This window comes from Ambystoma mexicanum, unplaced genomic scaffold, assembly GCF_040938575.1.
Source record: "Ambystoma mexicanum isolate Mex_15411 unplaced genomic scaffold, UKY_AmexF1_1 Mex_scaf49, whole genome shotgun sequence".
NCBI lineage: Eukaryota > Metazoa > Chordata > Amphibia > Caudata > Ambystomatidae > Ambystoma > Ambystoma mexicanum.
Window position 1 is genome coordinate 1,665,167 of NW_027182465.1, and position 12,236 is coordinate 1,677,402.

The window sequence follows — 12,236 nt, forward strand, 5'->3', positions numbered from 1 at the left end:
CTTCCTAAAGTCAACAGCGACTCTGTTTCACACTTTGCGGTAAGAGCTAATGCACGTATATTTTCGTGTCATATTGCCTTATGTACTGTTCCACTTCTACACGGAATACTGTCGCTAACCCTACGACATAGTGCCTTACCTAAGCAGGCCACTGACATTAGGAGTATTCAACTGCCATTCATCTAGCTTTTTTGGCCTCACGGCCCTCACTACATCTACAACTTAACTACTGCACTATTCCCACTTGCTATGCCATCCAAGTAATTACTACGAACACGCGTATACTTCTATTTAGAACTTAGGCTAGCCACTTGCCTACTACGACTACGGCAGCCAGCTCCCACCCTGCCTGTTAGCAAACCTGGGTGCACCTTCAGCCAGTGAATGATGCATAACTTGTGATTTCTGTCATTTTTCGAAAATCTGAATCTGGGCATTTTCATGGACATTCAAATCTAGGCGCACCTCCAGCCAGTGAATACTGTATAATCTATGACCCTGGTGTTTAATGAAACATGAGTCCATATGGCCACACAGCCCAAGATTAGACAACAGCCTAAACCATTGTTTAGCCTAGACTTTGCAACATAAGTACCACTCTTTAGCCCTGAGTTAAATAACTGTCTTACTTGAACCTATCACCATGTACCCCCAACCTGCTACCTTATTTGCCTTACACTAATTGACCAGCCAGTCCAACCACACAGACCTAGCACACCTCCTACATCCTACAATGCACTTATTTGCTCACAATAGTATTATTGCACACCATGTCGTCCTCTACAGGAACCACAACAGACACCCCCAATAATCTCCTATCGACTACACTAACTAGCCATCGGCATAATACACAACAGCTGACTACCCAATGCATTGTAGCTGTTAGGCAGAATCCTGTGCAGTTCCCTTAGGGAGCACTGCAAAAAGATTAGGACTACAGGTGTTGGCAGTAAACCCACTTGGTAGCAGTCTGTACCACACAGATTTACCTGGTAGCTGTGGCTGAGCAGTCAGACTTCCCTCAAGAAGAGTTAGGCAGTATATAGCGTATACACATTAGGTACCAAAATACAGTAGCACAAGCAAACACTGACCAGAGCTTTGGTATAAAAGTATATAATTATTTATTTAAAAACACACTTGTAAAAATACACTAGCACTAATATGGCAAGCAAGTTCAAAACAGTCACTATTAGTATATACACATCCCTAGTTACTTATTAGACAAGTCTTGGGTTGAAAACACCACTATTTACAAACAGAGGTGAGCACTTAACCTAAGATGGCACTCCAATAAGTTAGTTAAAAAGGGAGGGAAAAGGCAGAATTAGAAAAGCATACAATACCAACACTTTAAAAGAACCATGGCAAGTTAGGGAAGGCAGAGTCTACTGTAGGGCAAAAAGTTCATAGGCCAGGCCCACTCTTGGAGAAAGTCAGGCTGAATGTGCCCAAGATCACAGTTGAAGTACACTTTAAAAGTCTTTGCAGATAGTTCAAAAAGGAGTTGGATCAGTTCAGAAAAGTTAGGTTAGCCAGCCTAGGGTCAACCCAGTTGGAAAGGCAAGGATTTAAGGGACACCTTACACAGACCGTTGCAAGGGCGGCCAGGCGGACACAGTACCTTAAATGGAGAGGACGTTCCAGCGGGGGCAGTTGTTCCTGGCAGCGGGTGCAAGACACGGCTTTGTCCAGAGGAAGAGATGATCTCGACGAGGAGGAAAGCTGAAGGTCGTTGCACTGCCAGGGAAGAAACCAGCCACAGAGTTCTCTGTTTAAAAGGTACTACCCTTTTATTCGCGTAGTGGTGAAGCGTGGCTATCCGGTCGCCGGGGTGCTTGGCACGGGCGATTCGACCACGAGATGATCCAGGAAGGCGAAAAGAGGGCGATCTGGTTAACCCCACTAGCTCAAGGGAAGAAGACTCTCCTGGAAGAAGATCTTCTCTGTCGTCGGGAAGTGGTGAGTCGGTTCAGCAGGGCTCCACCGGTGGTGTCGTTGTTGCAGGTCGGCTCAGCTTCTCCCTCTTCGGATTCTTTAGGTCCTGTGGCGACTTCTGAAGTTCCAGTCCCAAAGGCCCTGCTTTTATGCAGAAACCCCCCCCCATTCATCAGCCTAGATGTCAATCACACATGCTAAGTGGTGAGCCGGGCGGCTCACCACTGGGCCAATCAGAGTGGAGTGCGACTTGGGTTGCCGAGGCAATGCAGTCCAGGGTGCCTAAACCCCCCTCCACCCCTCCTAAGAAACCCAGACAGAGTGGCACCACTTGGAGGGCTTCTGTGGAGAAGCCCACCAAAAAAGTGGAACAAAGGGCTCAACCTGGTTTGGAGTTACAGAAGCGAACACAGACGCCATTTTGGCACCGAGTTCTGGCAAAAAATCCCAACCGGTGAATTAATATTAATTTAATAAACCGGAGGTATGTTTGAGGCTATGTTAAAAAGTGGTAGCCTCGAACAATGGGAAAACCCCATAGGAATATATTTGCGGTCGAATATAAAAAGTAGTATCCACTGCCACCAGCCAAAACTCGATCAGGGGGGACTGGAAAGTGCCCCCTCTAACAACAGACCCAGGGGCAATCAAATTGCTCCTACCAGTACGTCCACAATATGATGGTTTGTACTGGTTCTGTTCACAATTTAGGACTAGTAAAGCCAATGGTGACTTTACATGCCCTGGGAGACAGTAGTCATTCCCAGGGTATGGAGTCTATGTTTGGGGGTCACTATGACACCCCTGTGTTACTGCACTGAGGGTGCTGTGTAACACACATACCAAAAACACATGAAGCCCTATGGAGTAAAAGACCCCATAGCCCATAAAACACATTCACAGTCAAAGGACACTCTCAAATCATTACTAAGAGCGGGTGGAAAAGAGTCTCACTCTTAGCAGGAGAAAAAAATAAACCCCAAAAATCCAGCAAAGCTGCTGGGGGACTCACTAGGTTTGGGAAATTAGCCTTAACAGAGAATTCTCCCTAACAGTAGCCATGAGAAATGCTACACTACGTGCACAACTACCTAGAATCTGTGATCCTCTTATTAAATATGAAACTAACACCCGCCGGTATCAGGTAATATTATCCCCACCAAAAATATTGCTGTATATATGGTCATAGGCGATATTTTTGGTGTGGATAATATTAGGAGCGTGGGTTGCGGGGGTGTCCCCCGCTCCTTTTTAAAACATATGGGGGTTGCGGGGTTGTCCCCTGCAGGTTCCATGGGGTAATATCGCCGCAAAAATATGGCGACATTTTTGTATGGCGATATTTTTGCGGGGATATTATCACATGGAACCCACCCGCCGTACTAAAGTGGCATCCGAACCTACTCCCAAACCTATCTCTCACAAACTATAAAAGTCATAATAACCTTCAAATAAATAGAGACAAAACTACTAGCCATACAGTGCCAACAAGTATCACCTTACTCCCTCCAACCAAATCTATACCAAAACTCAAACATGCCCTAATTAATGCCAGATCTCTAGTCGCCCATGCTATAGAAATATCTGAAATTATCTCCACTGAAGGCTATGACTTTATAGCCATTACTGAAACATGGCTCCATGAAGCATTGGGCCCAGCACTGTCCTTAGCAGTTCCAAACAACTACACTATCCTCAGAATGGATAGATACGAAGCCCGAGGCGGCGGCTTCGCCATTATTCTCAAAACTAAGCTTGGCTTGAGACTTGCTCCCTCACCTGCCACTGACTCTTGCGAAATAATGTCTACCAAAATACCTACGGCCAACTCTCAAACACTCAACATCCACTTGATACACAGACCTCCTGGTCGTATCAAGACATTCATAGAAGACCTATCTACCATCCTCTCAGAAAATGTAAGACACTACCCAAACATTACTACTTGGCGACCTTAATATAGGCTTTAATGACATCAACGATCCACTAGCAACACCAGTATCTAACATCCTGACAGAACTGGGCTTCTCCCAAAGAGTGAATGAGCCCACTCACATCAAAGGGAGAATCCTAGACTGGGTTGCTGACCACAACTGCAACATCTCTACCCTAACTATCCCACCTCAAATTTGGACAGATCATCATCTAATATCATTCTCACTAGATACAAAAATCCCTAAACCCCAACGACTCTGTGCACCACCTACACTTACCAGAAATAAAAAAAAATGACATTAGACAAACTACTCCCTGGTATCCTGCCCCATTTAAATGCTATACCAGACAACTCAGATCTTAATATTCTAGTCGAAGAATTCAACAAAATCATGAACATAACTCTTGATAATATTGCCCCGCTAAATCTTAGAAATAGTAAACCACACAGCCATCTAAACAATTGGTTCACCCCCCTCCTAAAAAACCTCAGACTAGAAAAAAGAAAATGCAAAAACACTTGGAAACTTCAACCCAGGCCGGAAAACAAATTGAATCTAATCAATATTTCATCCAAATGTAAAAAAAAGGGATCCTCTCAGCAAAGCAAGAGACCTACAATAACAGAATTACACAAGCCAACTCAAGCATGAAAGAGTTATTCTCTATACTTAGAGAGATAGAAAATCTCATAACCCCTCAAGACAACTGTACTAAAGATAAAAAATTGTGCTCTGAAATCCAGTATGCATTATCCAACAAAGTCCTCAACCTCCAAAAGAAAACAGAACTAAAGAGAGAGACACTAGCCACTTCCACATTGCCCAATATCATAACATCTCCCAAAACTAAACCTTCCACCCAATTCCACTTCTCCAAAGTCTCTATAATGGAGGTGGAGAAAGCAATACTTGGACTCAAACCTTCAAACTGTAAAGGAGATCTCTGCCCAGCACAACTGATCAAAGATGCTGCACGAGACCTAGCACCATTTATCACTAAGCTGATTAATGCCTCCTTTACCACTGGTACCATCCTGAGCAACCTCAAGGAATCTTGGGTGCTCCCGCTCCTCAAAAGCAAACCTTAGACCCGGCTATACCTACCAATTATAAACCAATCACTACTGTGCCGTTCCTCCTGAAGATTCTAGGCAAGGTGGTATACACCTAAATCCAGAACTTCCTAGGACTGAACCAGTTACTAGGCTCTCGTCAATCTGATTTCCAACCACAGCACGGCACAGAAACCGCACTTATCGATCTAAAAGCCCAAATTTATAAACTACGAGACATTGGAAAAGCAGCACTACTCCTACTATTAGACCTATCTGCCGCATTCGACCTAGTGGATCACAAGGTACTCTGCAACCACCTAGACACAGCAGCACACTTCTCTACTGAGGCAATAGTGTGAATCCAATCATTCCTTAGTGACCATACCATGAGGGTCTTCTCACCTACAGCAGCGGCTGACCCCATCCCGATCACTTGCGGCGTGCCACAGGGCTCGTGCGTTTTGCCAACGCTATATAACATCTTCACTAAGCCCCTGTTTGATGACTTGGACCATCTGGGTATGACCTACACCAATTATGCAGATGATACCCAGATCCACCACCCTCTCACAGGGTACTACGATGAGGATCTAGCAATGGTGAACAGAATGTACAGCATCGTTCAGGCATGGATGGCCACTCATGGGCTCTGCCTGAACGATGACCAAACAGAGCTCCTTGTCCTGGGCACCACCTCCCTCATCAACAAACGAAGTACAAATTACTCTTCCTTCATCATTGACGAATATTGCATCCAAGTAGCTAAGAAAGTAAAAACGTTAGGCATATACCTTGACTCTACCCTATCATTTACCAAACAGGCAAATACTCTAGCCTCATCAACAGCTTACACATGTAAACTAATTAGACCGGGGAAACAATTCCTATCTCAGAATAGCTGCCTAACTCTAGCCAGAGCTTTAATCCTTTCCAAACTAGACTATTGTAATGCCCTGTACATTGGAGCAACTAAATCCACCATCAACAAAATTCAGATACAGCAAAACAATGCGCTTTGAGCAGCACTGAACATTCCTAAGAGAGAACATATCTCGGAAACACAAATGGCTTACCACTTATGAGAAAATTAGACTTAAAACTGTGTCCCTCGCACACAACAAAGCCCCTCAATACTTAGCCGACAGATTCTCCAGAACAAACTCCACTAGACAAACTAGATGTTAGGCGGAAACCTGTGCAGTTCCCTCTGGGACCACTGCAAAAGATTTAGGACTACAGGTGTTTGGCAGTAAACCCACTTGGTAGCAGTCCGTACCACACAGATTCACTTGGTAGCTGTGGCTGAGCAGTCAGACTTCCCTCAAGAAGAGTTAGACAGTATGTGGAGTATACAAAATAGGGCAATCTACACAGTAGAACAAGCAAACACAGAACAAGGCTTCGGTGTAAAGATATAAAGGTATTTAATTATAACAACACATCTATAGAAGACACTCTGGCACTAATACGGCAAACAACTTCAATCACAATTACTATATCAAGAAAAAGATCTATCCCCCTAACAATAGTTCAACAAGTCTAGGTTTACCGGCATCACTTATTTGCAGACAGAGGTGTATGCTTTAACCTAGATGGCACTCTAGTATTCGTTAGGACGGGAGAGAAAAATAAGGCAGGTTATGAAATCAACTTGGTACCAATACTTTACGGACAAATGCAAGGCAAGTAAGGCAGGTCTACTGCAGATCACAAAGTTCAGAGGCCAGGCCCACTCGGCGAGAGGCAAGGCGATATGCCCAAGAAAGTGTCTCAGTGGAAATGCGCTTCGAGTCTTTATCGCAAACTGTTATGGAAAGATCGGACCAGTTCAGAACAACACGTTAAAGATAGCTTGGAGGCGACCCAAGGGAAAGGCGAGGATTAAGACACCTCACTCTATCCGGCAGAAAGGGAAGCCAGGTGGCCACAGTACCTTGTTTGTGGAGAGACAGCTCTGGCGGGGGCAGTTGTTCCTGGTGGTGGATGCACGTCGGGTCTTTGCCAAGAGTAGAGATGATCTCGTCGTCGAAGAAAAGCGAAGTCTGGTGCACCACCAGGGAAGAGACCAGCCGCAGAATGCTCCGTCACACGGCACCACCTTTTGGTCGCGGTGCAGGGGTAGTGGCTAACCGGTTGCCGAGGTGCTCTGCACGGGCAATTCGACCACTGCGTCCTGAAGCGAAGAAAAAGCAAAGGGGACTGGTTGTTCCCACCAGTCAGGGGAAGAGACTCTCCGGCAGGGAGATCTCCTCTGTCGTCGGGAAGTGGTGAGTCGGTTCCGCAGGGCTCCACCGGAGGTGTCGTCGTTGCAGGTCGGCTCAGCTTTACCCTTGTCGGATTCTTGGGTCCTGTGGCAACTTCTGAAGATCCAGTCCCAAAAGCCCTGCTTTTATGCAGAAAACCCCCATTCATTCAGCCTAGCTGTCAATCAAAACCCGCTAAGTGGTGAGTGGGGTGGCTCACCACTTGGGCCAATCACACCAGAGTGCGACCGGAGTTGGCAAGGCAACTCAGTCCAGGGTGCCTAAACCCCCTCCCACATCCCTGTGGTAACCCAGACAGAATGGCACCACTTTGGAGGGTCCCTGTACAGAAGCCCGCCAAAAGTGGAACAAAGGGCTCAACCTTTGGTTTAGGAGTCACAGAGACGAACACAGACGCCATTATAAAAACCGAGTTCTGGCAGAAAATACCATCCGATAGACTTATTTAAGATAAGTAAACCGGTGGTATGTTAGAGATTAACGAGGAAAAGTATCAATCTCCAACAATGGGAAGAATCCCATAGGGTTATATTCGGGGTCGAATATAACAAGTAGTTTCCACTGCCACCAGCCAAAACTCGACGAGGGGGGGACGGGACAGTGCCCCCTCGAATAACAGACCCAGGAGTAATCGAATTACCCCTACTAGTACGTCCACAATAGGATGGTTTGTACTAGTTCTGTTAGTAAATTTAGGTCTAGTAAAGCCAATGATGAGTTTACATGCCCGGGGAGACAGTAGTCAGTCCCTGGGTAAGGAGTCTATGATGGAGGTCCGCTAGGATGCCCCAGTGCTACGGCACGGAGGGTGCGGTGTAACACACATAGAAAAACATATGAGACCCTATGGAGTAAAAGACCCCATAGCCCATAGAACACATTGACATTCAAAGGAATTACACACATTCATGTCCAAGAGTGGGAGAAAGAGTCTCACTCTTGGAAGGATGGAAAAAAACAAACTCCAGAAATCCAGCAAAGTTGCTGGGGGACTCACTAGGTTAGGAAATTCAGCCTAAACAGAGAATTCTCCCTAACACTAGACTAGCTAACACTAATCGCCTCCAAGTACCCCGATTCAAACTCACCACTATAGGCGGAACTAGCTTCCCAGTCAAAGCTGCGCAATTGTGGAACAAGTTACCCGTCACATTGAGAACAGAACAATCCTTTACCAAATTCAGGCAAAATGTGATTAGCTGGCTGATAGTAACAAATGTTGAATGAATGAATGAACCTGTTCCTGTCTGCTTACCGATATGCCTGCCACAACTGTTATCCCCTGACTGCTATTTTTCCAATTATCACTTGTTAACCTTTCACATGTATGACACTCTGTAACCTGTAACTTTGCACCAAGCTGTACGTTTTCTTACCTCCTGCGCCCTTATACCCTAGGGTCTGGTGCGCATAATAAATACTAAACAAACAAACAAACATAGTCTGCCATTAAGTTGCGATAATACCCAGTGAGGCCCAAAAAGACTCTCACCTGGGTTTGAGTAGTGGGAGTCGCCCAGTCATGTACATCCTGTACCTTACTGTGGAGGGGTTGGATTTGACGCCCTCCTACCTGACCAAGATGTGACTTTTCTCCTGAGCTATCTGGCACTTGGCGGCCTTGGTAGTGAGGTTAGCCCTTTTCAAGGCCTGCAACACCTTATCCAGATGTGTCAAATGCTCTTCCCAGGTGGAACTGTAGATGGCAATGTCGTCTAAGTAGGCCACACAAAAGGCCTCCAGCCCACTGAGCACATGATTGGCCAATCTCTGGAAGGTGGCAGGTGCATTTTTGCAACCCGAAAGGCATGGCTCTAAACTGGTAGAGGCCCTCAGGTGTTGAGAAAGCAGTCTTTTCCTTGGCATGGTCCGTCAGAGCTATTTGTCAATAGCTGTAATAGCCTGAGGTAAGGTCAAAGGTGCTCACAAATTTGGCAGCACCTATGGTGTCCACAAGCTCATCAGCCCTGGCCAATGGGTGTGCGTCAGTTTTGGTGACGGCATTGACCCCTCTGTAGTCCACACAGAACCTCCAATCCTTGGTACCGCCCTGTGAACTTGCCTTGGGACGAAGAACCACTGGACTGGACCAGGAACTGGTTGAGGGTTCAATAACTCCCAGATCCAATATATTGGCGACCTCAGCCTGTATGTGGTTTTTAACTGTATCTGACATATGGTAGCACCTGCTTTTGACATGCACACTGTCACCAGTGTCAATTTCCTGCCTACACCACGGTGTAAGGCCTGGTGTCCGTGAAAACAGAGTGGCATACTGCTCGAGCAAAGCAATGCCCCGGTCTGATTAAGAAACAAACTCAATATTTTAGAAAGCATTTTAAGGGTCGGAGACAATGTGGAAGGAGCTGTTTGCTACTAATAGAAACGCCTTGAGGATTGCAATCGTCATATTTTTGAACTCCCTGAATCTTACACATTGACAAAGTCATTTTTATTGTTCTCATGAGTTGACCTTAAACAGGGCTTGCTGTATACCTCTCGTCCTTTCCTGCGCATGCGCCACTGATTAGTGTCTCGGGGCTCTGAGTGTTTATCGCTTCTGTGTAAGCCATGAATACTGTGCAACCTTTTACTGCGCATGCTCCGCTGATTCGTATCCCTGTCTTTGCAGGTGCTATCCCGGCGCATGCCTCGCGTCCTTTCCTGCGCATGCTGAAGTGATGAATCCCTCGCTGTCTGCATAGTACGCGATCACTGAGCATGCACAGTCCATGCCACGATGTACGCATGCGCGTTCTCACCATACTTTCCCTGCGCGGACTTCTGTGATGAGTGTCTCAACGCTCGGCATGTTATCACCTCTGCGAAAGACATGTGCAATGTGTTCCGTGACGAAAGACACGAATACTGGGCATTCGCAGTGTGTTCCATGGTGCATGCGTGCCTTACTGTGCATGCTCTGCTGGGCAATGTCTGATGTCTGTTCTTTGGGTTTGCACCCCGTCGCCCCAGCAATCGGCAGTCATTCCACGAGTTACCGGAGCTCACATTGTCTTGAGGTGCCGCCTCTTACATACATTATGGAATTGCACCTGCAACCTGGCTGGGAGCACATTACCTTCCATAGGGTTCTACAGCGCCTTTAAGCACCATGGTTGCATCACAGCGCTATACATCATGCAGGTACAATTAATAACGGGTAATTCTCCAGCAATGCTCCGATCACTCACATTATCTTTGGGTTCCCTCCCGCTCCCCGATGCAAAGATCAGATCCCACTCACTGGGTGTTAGAAAGGCCTTCTCCAGAGGGTGGGGGTGTAATGGGCCTCTGCAAGGGGTGTGGGTGTAATGGGCCTCTACACAAGGGCTGTGCAGTGGGCATCTACAAAAGGGATATGCAGGGGGTGGGGGTGTAGTGGCCATCTGCACGGGGTGGGGGTGTAGTGGCCATCTGCACGGGGTGGGGGTGTAGTGGGCATCTGCATGGGGTGGGGGTGTAGTGGGCATCTGCATGGGGTGGGGGTGTAATGGGCATCTACACAAGGGCCGCGCAGTGGGCCTCTGAATGGGGTGGGGGTGTAGTGGCCATCTGCACGGGGTGGGGGTGTAGTGGGCATCTGCATGGGGTGGAGGTGTAGTGGGCACGTACACAAGTGTCGCGCAGTGGGCATCGGCACAGGGTGGGGTTGTAATGGGCATCTACAAAAGGGTTGTGTAGTGGGCATCTGCACGGTGTGGGGGTGTATTGGGCACCAGTGCAGGGCACTGGAACCGAAAGTGGCCCTGGAAAGTGGCCCCATGTTAACATATATTGGAGGTTTTGTAACTTGACTTCATCCAACTCAAAAGTGGCCCATGGTACAGAGACCCACTGGGAAATCGCAGGAGTTCCCCGTAGACCACTCCACCACTGGTGCTGTGAGATGGACATTCACACAGGGGGATATCCTGTGGGCATCTGTACAGGGGTGTGTGCTGTGTGCATGTGTACAGGGGTCTGTGCTGTGGGTGTCTGCAAGGGGGGGGGGGATATGCAGTGGGCACCAGTACAGTGGACTGTGCAGTGGGGGACTGTGCAGGGGGCTGTGCTGTGGGCATCTGTACGGGGGCTGTGCAGTGTGCATCTGTACGGGTCTGTGCAGTGAATGTCTGCAAGGAGGCAATATGGAGTGGGCCTCTGTATGGACATCTGTACGGGTGCTGTGCAGTGGGCGCCTTTGCAGAGGACTGTGCTGTGGGCATCTGCAAGAGGGATACGCAGTGGACAGCTCTACATGGGGCTTTCCAGTGGGCATCCGTACGGGTGCTGTGCCGTGGGCATCTGTATGGGGGCTCTGCAGTGTGCATCTATGGGTGATATGCAGGGGGTGTCTGTAAAGGGGGCTGAGATGGGCATTTGCAGCACCCACCTGGGAGGTCCTCGGGAGGGCTGAATGGGGCCTGGGCCCGGACAGGCTACTGCCCCGGCCTCTCCTGCTCCTGATCCTTTTTCTATGATGACTTTTTTGCACGTGTTGCTCTCCATCATCCGCACCTGCCCTGGGAATACAACCTCAATGGCTCACTTTAGGCAGCCACCAGGGTCGGACTGGGGCACAACATTTTCTCAGACACCAATGAAAACGTGGCCCATAGTTGCAAATGCCTCGCACAATTTGCATTACGTTTTTGATCAAATGTAATGCAAATTGTGCGATTTAATGGGTATTTATTCAGCAACAATGGTCAAAACTACTAGTTGTATAGTGAAGTATCTCAGCAAAGTCCTGGGAGGATAGCTCAGCAGCAACGTGTTTGCCTTGGAAGCAAGACGACACAAAGCAACACAGGTTTGATCCCTGGGTCCGCGCTTTGAAACCTCTGGGTATTTAAGGGCGTTATAAATACGCAACCAAGACAAAAAAATAAACAATTACGCAACTAACAAACAATTCCTGTAACAGCACCTCGATGCCCGCGGGCTGTGTGAGCGTTCAAAAAAAAAAAAAGAAAAAGAAATAAAGTGACACACTTCAACCAAATAAAACGGCCCCACACTAGCATTTAGCGTTTTTGCGAAGTTCTTGAATCACGATGTAA

The 12,236-nt window shown here is 47.4% G+C and overlaps 1 long non-coding RNA gene across 1 annotated transcript in view; it reads left to right on the forward strand.

Moving 5' to 3' along the window:
• LOC138560844 (uncharacterized) overlaps nt 1-12,236 on the forward strand; it is a 160,905-nt gene that overhangs the window by 39,411 nt on the left and 109,258 nt on the right. The window lies entirely within an intron of this gene.